The following is an 8,903-nucleotide window of genomic DNA, read 5'->3' on the forward strand; positions in this document are numbered from 1 at the left end:
TGTGTGGTGGGATTTGGGGGGTGTATAATGGGGGTGTGGTGGGATTTGGGGGTTGTATAATGAGGGAAGTGGTGGGATTTGGGGGGTGTATAACGAGGGGGGTGGTGGGATTTGGGGGGTGTATAATGAGGGGGTGGTGGGATTTGGGGGGTGTATAATGGGGTGTGTGGTGGGATTTGGGGAGTGTATAATGAGGGGTGTGTGGTGGGATTTGGTGGGTGTATAATGGGGGGTGTGGTGGGATTTGGGGGTTGTATAATGAGGGAAGTGGTGGGATTTGGGGGGTGTATAATGAGGGGGGGTGGGATTTGGGGGGTGTATAATGGGGTGTGTGGTGGGATTTGGGGGGTGTATAATGAGGGGGGTGGTGGGATTTGGGGGGTGTATAATGAGGGGGGGATTTGGGAGATGTATAATGGGGGGGTGTCGTGGGATTTGGGAGGTGTATAATGAGGAGTGTGGTGGGATTTTGGGGGTGTATAATGAGGGGGGGTGGGATTTGGGGGGTGTATAATGGGGTGTGTGGTGGGATTTGGGGGGTGTATAATGAGGGGGGTGGTGGGATATGGGGGGTATATAATGGGGTGTGTGGTGGGATTTGGGCGGTGTATAATGAGGGGGGTGGTGGGATTTGGGGGGTGTATAATGGAGGGTGTGTTTAGATTTGGGCGGTGTATAATGAGGGGTGTGGTGGGATTTGGGGGGTGTATAATGGAGGGTGTGTTTAGATTTGGGGGGTGTATAATGGGGGTGTGGTGGGATTTGGGAGGTGTATAATGGAGGGTGTGTTTAGATTTGGGGGGTGTGGTGGGATTTGGGCGGTGTATAATGAGGGGGGTGGTGGGATATGGGGGGTATATAATGGGGTGTGTGGTGGGATTTGGGCGGTGTATAATGAGGGGGGGGTGGGATTTGGGGGGTGTATAATGGAGGGTGTGTTTAGATTTGGGGGGTGTGGTGGGATTTGGGCGGTGTTTAATGAGGGGTGTGGTGGGATTTGGGGGGTGTATAATGGAGGGTGTGTTTAGATTTGGGGGGTGTATAATGGGGGTGTGGTGGGATTTGGGAGGTGTATAATGGAGGGTGTGTTTAGATTTGGGGGGTGTGGTGTGATTTGGGCGGTGTATAATGAGGGGTGTGGTGGGATTTGGGGGGTGTATAATGGGGGTGTGTTTAGAATTGGGGGGTGTATAATGGGGGTGTGGTGGGATTTGGGGGGTGTATAACAGAGGGTGTGTTTAGATTTGGGGGGTGTATAATAGGGGGTGTGGTGGGATTTTGGATGTGTATAATGAGGGATGTGGTGGGATTTGGGCGGTGTATAATGAGGAGTTTGTGGGATTTGGGGGGTATATAATGGGGGGTGTGGTGTGATTTGGGCGGTGTACAATGAGGGATTTGGGGGGTGTATAATGGGAAATATTAATTTCAGGAAAATGTTCTACTATATCTACCTGACATAGATGTTCACCTTGTTCCCCTTCTGCTCAGCACAAAAGCTCCAATTACCAGACACCTTAGAAATAGCTTACGCAAACAATGCCAGCCAAGGAGTGTTATAAAGTCATTAGGAAGCAAGCATCTTGTCTCTGAAAGACGCAGGAGGTAATTAAAACGCAGGCTTGCACTAATTTGCGTGTAACTATTGAAGCTGCTTCCCGTGCCTCAAAAGGAAATTTGCAGATACGCTGACTCCGAAACGAAATATGAAATATTGTAAGGTCCATGCGTCCGACAATAATGGGACCTATAGCTTTAGAGATAGAATTAACTAGGGAATGATAGGGATATTTTTCTGGCACTGGAAAATGCTACCTAGAGCTGTAGCGCAAAAACCACCAGAATAGCAGACTACAGCTATGCGATGTGTGGTCTCTGAATAAAGATAAAATCATAAGGGAAAAAATTGTGTCCTTTTCAAGCTTCTGCCATCAACGGGCGATGAGTTATTGCAGAAGTTAGCGTTTTTAATAAAACTGTAGAGGCTGGAGACCGGCCCACATGATGTCACCACAAGGGGCGTCTGGACACATCTCCCCTTAGGTATAAGAGAAGACAGGAGCACTTATTGCCTGGGGGGAATAAGAATTATAATCACCGGGTCCTGTTCAATAACAGCATAATCCAACTGAGGAGCCCCTCCTCCTCCTATATTGAATCGTCTCCGCGATTGTATAGTGTAAGTTATCTTGTTTTATCCTGTTTATTTTATGTAACTGCTTATGTATTTTTAATGTCTCCTTTGTAACATCCTTGTATATATTTTTCCTAAACACTGTCTCCCTTTTGGATTAAATCTAAAATTGAATAGTCCTGTTTCTTTTGTTCTGTATTCGTTCCCTTCCCCAAAGCCATATACGCTACCAAAACGCAGGCATCCGGACAGGCCTGTACTATAGTAGAATATTAATAATTGGGCTATCGTGAAGCTGACAGTGACCGTACAGAGGGCGTTAAACATGGATTCCAGGCTTTGGAACCCAGGGGTGTTACGGCATATGCTCGCTGGTCGCTTGCTGATATCCATGTAGCAAGTACTCTGGATCGCGTACTCGCGACTCTGGACGAAATACTGACAGCGTGACTGCAACGGTGAGAAATTGCGTGATCTCCCCTGTGTCTTCCCCCTGTGTGTGTTGGAATCCCTGACAAATTGGTGGCAGCGGTGGGATATTACAAAACATCAGTGGCTGGATTGAGCAATTATTCCTGTCAACTTGCACGGTTCTTGTGAGAATTCTGTGCAGAGTTTTAAGAAATCAGACTCAGTGTTTTGATATTTTTTTTTATCTGGGACATTACTATACGTGTAGCAGTTGCATCCCCCCAGTTCTCTTGTTTTTCTGTCCTATCTTTTATTTGGCTATGATGGCTACACGTGGGGAGCCCTTGTATCAACAACAGTCGAAGGCCACTCTCTCTGCCCTTTGTGAGCTGAGACAGATTGACCCCCATGGCCAAAAATAAGGCCCAAGTGATTGCTGAACTGTTGCAAGGTGCTGCAGAGCCCGTCCAACAGCAGAGCCCTGATGATGGGGCGGCCAGCCAAGGCCCAGATGGTGTTGCTGCAGAGGTCCCACCTGTGATTGCCAGCCATACTGGCAGCCAGGGTAGTGTGGACTCCCACCTGCAGATGGCCTTGGAGCACCTCGCTGCAGACGATCGTGATGGACGACTGCAGCTGATCCTGAAATTCCAGGAGTGTGCAGAGCAACAGGCCACAGCTGACCGAGAGGCTGCTGAGCGCCAGGCACAAGCTGACCGAGAGGCTGCTGAGAGACAAGCTGACCGACAACACCAGCTGGAGCTAGCCTGGATTCAGAAGGAGTCATCCTCCACGCAGACCCGTGAGTCCAATAGTGCCAACTGCTTTAAACCCCGTCTTGAGCAACTCTCTGTGTTGGAAAAGGATGGGGACTTGGACACATTTCTGAGAGGCTTTGAAAAGGCCTGCAGGCAGTATCAGCGTCCCACGGACCAGTGGGCAAGGTACTTAACTCCAGGGCTCAGAGGAAAAGCTCTGGAGGTGTTTGTTTCTCTCCCTAGGGAAGAAGATGGAGACTGTGAGGCCGTCAAGCAGGCCCTGATAAAAAAAAAAAGTAACAGATGACTCCGGAGGTTTACAGGAAAAAGTTCAGAACCCTCCAACATGGACCCCATGATAGCTACAGTGATTTGGTGGACAGGCTCAGAACCAACTTTGAGCAGTGGATCCGAGGACTGTCAGTCACCACCTTCGAGGACCCGAAAGATCTGATGGTGAAGGACAAGTTTCTTCATCTGTGCCCTGTGGAGGTGAGACGGTTTGTGCTGGACCGGGAGCCGAAGGAAGCCGCCAAAGCCTCCCAGATCGCAGATGCCTATGAGACCCACCGCACACCAGAGGTACGGAAGTCAGCCGCCAGCTGGAAAGGGGATTAGCCTACAACCACCCCCAGTGTCCCTGCCAGCTGGCCCTCAGTGGGTTCTGCCCCATTTTCCAGCACCTGGACTGCATTTGACTCCCGTAAGTACTATACTTGTGACCAAACGGGTCACATCAGCCTTGTCCGCCCGGAGAGGCAGAAGATGGACCCCACACCTGAGGCCTCAGGGCCTACTGCCGCTATTCTTTTTGTGGGTGGGGCGGTCATCCAGGCCTGGGAGAACTAACAACCCCTTACCATGGGCAATAATGTCACTGTCGGCCTTAAGGACACTGGCGAAAAACGCACCCTGATCCGCCCTGAGTTTGTGTTGCCAGAGGAACTCATTCCTGTGAAGTCTCTGACTGTCACTGGGTTTGGGGGTGTTCTCTGTCCCATACCGATGGCTCGAGTTTTCCTGGACTGGGGTGCAGGGAAGGGGTTAAGGGAAGTGGGAGTGTCGGAGAATCTCCCCACTAATGTGCTAGTGGGAACTGATCTGGGATGGTTGGTTGCCCGATACATCCCTGACAACCCTCCCAGATCTGATATGTCATATAATGCCGCTATCAAAAATGTAAAGGTGATGTCTAATAAAAGTGTGTGTTGTGGTAAAGGGGAACACAGCCACCTCACCCCGTGGGGTGATGCTGCTGAGGATCCCCTAAAGCGAGCCAGTATAAGTGCTAGGGGTAAGGGGAGCAGGCACTGACATCAGGAAGCAGGTCGTCCCATGTAGGTGACTAGTGTCACTCCAGATAGTGGCATGGTCAATGGCTGCTGCCCCATGACTAGCACGACTCCAGAGGTGATGTGGAAGGATGGGGAGAAACACGGGGATCATAGGGAAAGTGGTCCCGTGCCAACGACCAGTGTCACGGCGGACTGTGACATGGCCAGTCATAGCTCCCCCCTAGAGAGCACAGCTCTCAAGGTAAAGATGATGACACATAAAAAGGTAGGCCCCACAACCAAGCAAGGTAACAGGAAAGTGTGTCCCCCTGTCTGGCAGGTGTATAGCAGCAACATATCTGTTAGGACAGGTCACAGTGTTATAGCCACATAGAGTGGTAACTAATATCAAAAGCATATAGCTAAGTTTACCACAGTCAATGTGGACTTCTACATATAAACCAATCGTCACTATATAACTATAGAAGGAGGAGTTCGAAAGCAAAAAAGACGATCCATGGGTCCTTAATAATATTAAAATATATAAATCTTTATTTAAACAAGGTAATTGAAAGGAGGTGAACACACAGGTATACTGTATATTAAAAACACCACCAGATCACGTGCCACATGTGTATGGACCACATATTATATATACACTCTGTGCAGAATTATTAGGCAAGTTGTATTTTAGAGGATTATTTTTATTATTGATCAACAACTATGTTCTCAATCAACCCAAAAGACTCATAAATATCCAAGCTTAATATTTTTGGAAGTTGGAGTGTTTTTTTTTTTTTTAGATTTGGCTCTCTTAGGAGGATATCTGTTTGTGCAGGTAACTATTACTGTGCAGAATTATTAGGCAACTTAATAAAAACCAAATATAATCCCATCTCACTTGTTTATTTTCACCAGGTAAACCAATATCAGTGCACAAAATTTAGAAAAAAACTTTTCTGACATGCAAAAACAAAAAAATTAGGGACCATAGATTCTGTCAGTTGCTTGATCTGTTTTCGATCAACATTGCGTGCAGCAGCCACCACAGCCTCCCAAACACTTCCGAGAGGTGTACTGTTTTCCTTCCCTGTAGATCTCACATTTTATGATGGACCACAGGTTCTCTATGGGGTTCAGATCAGGTGAACAAGGAGGCCATGTCATTATTTTTTCTTCTTTTAGATCTTTACTGGCCAGCCACGCTGTGGAGTAGTTGGATGCATGTGATGGAGCATTGTCCTGCATGAAAATCATGTTTTTCTTGAACGATACCGACTTCTTCCTGTACCACTGCTTGAAGAAGTTGTCTTCCAGAAACTGGCAGTAGGTCTGGGAGTTGAGCTTCACTCAATCCGAAAAGGTCCCACAAGTTCATCTTTGATGATACCAGCCCATACCAGTACCCCACCACCTCCACCTTGCTGGCTTCTGAGTCGGAGTGGAGCTCTCTGACCTTTATTGGTCCAGCCTCTGGCCCATCAAGAGTTACTCTCATTTCATCAGTCTATAAAACCTTTGAAAAATCAGTCTTAAGATATTTCTTGGCCCATTCTTGACGTTTTATCTTATGTTTCTTGTTCACAGGTGGTGGTTTTTCAGCCTTCCTTACCTTGGCCATGTCCCTGAGTATCGCACACCTTGTGCTTTTTGATACTCCAGTAACGTTGCAGCTCTGATATATTGCAAAACTGGTGGCGAATGGCATCTTGGTAGCTTCATGCTTGATTTTCCTCAATTCATGGGCAGTTATTTTGCGCCTTTTTTGGCCAACACGCTTCTTGCGACCCTGTTGGCTATTTGCCATGAAACGTTTGATTGTTCGGTGATCACGCTTCAAAAGTTTGAAAATTTCAAGACTGCTGCATCCCTCTGCAAGACATCTCACAATTTTGGACTTTTCAGAGCCCGTCAAATCTCTCTTCTGATCCATTTTGCCAAAGGAAAGGAAGTTGCCTAATAATTAAGCACACCTTATATAGGGTGTTGATGTCATTAGACAACACCTCTCCTCATTACAGAGATGCACATCACCAGATTTACTTAATTGGTAGTTGGCTCTCAAGCCTATGCAGCTTGGAGGAGGACAAAATGTATAAAAAGTATCAAAGTGATCAAAATACGCATTTGCCTAATAATTCTGCATGCGGTGTATAAAATTCTCACATAGATCAAAAAAATGGGGTAAATAGAACACCAAAAGAAAGAAGAACAAAGTTCAAATTCCTCCATGTGTATCAATATATCAGCATCGGCGCATAGTGTCTTACCAGATAAAGAAGGTGGTCCCCAAACACGTCCTACACATTGGCTTCCTGACACGTGTTTCGGCGCTAGCCTTTTTCAAGGGATCCCTTTTCATCCTTTGAAAAAGGCTAACAGGGAAATATTAATGCCAGGAAAATGTTCTTCCATATATGCCTGACATAGATGTTCACCCCCTTCCCTTATTCCCCTTCTTCTCAGCACAAAAGCCCCAATTACCACACACCTGAGAAATAGCTTACGCAAACAATGCCAGCCAAGGAGTGTTATCACTTCGTGAGAAAGCAAGCATCTTGTCTCTGAAAGAAGCAGGAGGTAATTAAAATGCAGACTTGCACTAATTTGCGTGTGACTGTTAAAGCTACTTCCCGAGCCTCAAAGGGAAATTTGCAGACACACTGACTCCGAAATGAAATATGAAATATTGAAAGGTCCATGCGTCCGACAATAACGGGACCTATATCTTTAGAGATAGCATTAACTAGGGAATGATAGGGATGTTGTTCCTATCTTCAAAAAGGGGAAGAAGGTAGACCCAGGGAATTATAGGCCGGTGAGTCTGACTTCTATACCAGGAAAGATCTTTGAACAAATTATTAAACAACATGTATGTAAGTACCTGGATAAGAATGAAGTGATTAACCAGAGTCAGCATGGGTTTGTAACTAACAAGTCATGTCAGACTAACTTAATTTTCTTCTATGACAGAATCACTGACTGGGTGGATCAGGGAAATGCTGTAGATATAGTATATCTTGACTTCAGCAAAGCATTTGACAAAGTATCTCACACCATCCTTATTGAAAGAATGACCAAGTATGGAATGGACAAGGCAACTGTTAGGTGGATTCATAACTGGCTTAGTGATCGGACTCAAAGAGTGGTTGTAAATGGTTTCACATCCAGCTGGATGAATGTCTCAAGTGGGGTACCACCGGGCTCTGTCCTGGGACCTGTATTGTTCAACATCTTTATCAATGATTTAGATGAAGGAATTGAGGGTAAACTGATTAAATTTGCTGATGACACAAAGCTAGGAGGGATAGCTAACAGTAGAGAAGAGAGAGAGAGGCTTAAAAAAGACCTAAATAAACTGGTGCAGTGGGCAGCAACTAACAGAATGGTTTTTAACAGGGAAAAATGCAAAGTACTACATCTGGGCAATAAAAATGAAAAAAGCATATACAGAATGGGAGGAATAGAGCTAAGCAACAGTACATGTGAAAAAGACTTAGGTATACTAATAGATCATAGACTGAACATGAGTCAACAGTGTGATGCAGCAGCAAAAAAGGCAAATACAATTCTCTGATGTATTAACAGAAGCATACAGTCTAGATCACGTGAAGTCATTATCGCACTTTACTCCTCTTTGGTCAGACCTCATCTGGATACTGTGTCCAGTTTTGGGCACCACATTTTAAAAAATACATTGACAAACTGGAGCAAGTTCAGAGAAGAGCGACCAGAATGGTGACTGGTCTGCAAACCATGTCCTATGAGGAACGGTTACAGGATTTGGGAATGTTTAGCTTGCAAAAAAAAAAGACTGAGAGGAGACTTAATAGCTGTCTACAAATATCTCAAGGGCTGTCACATTGTAGAAGGATCATCTTTATTCTCATTTGCACAAGGAAAGACTAGAAGCAATGGGATGAAACTGAATGGGAGGAGACACAGATTAGATATTAGAAAAAACTTTTTGACAGTTAGGGTGATCAATGAGTGGAACAGGCGGCCACGAGAGGTGGTGAGTTCCCCTTCAATGGACGTCTTCAAACTGAGGCTGGACAGACATCTGTCTGAGATGGTTTAGTGAATCCTGCTTTGAGCAGGGGGTTGGACCAGATGACCCAGGAGGTCCCTTCCAACTGTACCATTCTATGATGCTATGATATTTTCTGGCACTGGAAAACGCTACCTAGAGCTGTAGCGCAAAACCACCAGAATAGCAGACTGCAGCTATGCAATGTGTAGTCTCTAAATAAAGATAAAATCATAAGGGAAAAAATTGTGTCGTTTGCAAGCTTCTGCCATCAACGGGCGATGAGTTATTGCAGA

This window comes from Phyllobates terribilis, unplaced genomic scaffold, assembly GCF_046119375.1.
Source record: "Phyllobates terribilis strain yellow unplaced genomic scaffold, ASM4611937v1 Scaffold_358__1_contigs__length_1942743, whole genome shotgun sequence".
Taxonomy (NCBI): Eukaryota; Metazoa; Chordata; class Amphibia; order Anura; family Dendrobatidae; genus Phyllobates; species Phyllobates terribilis.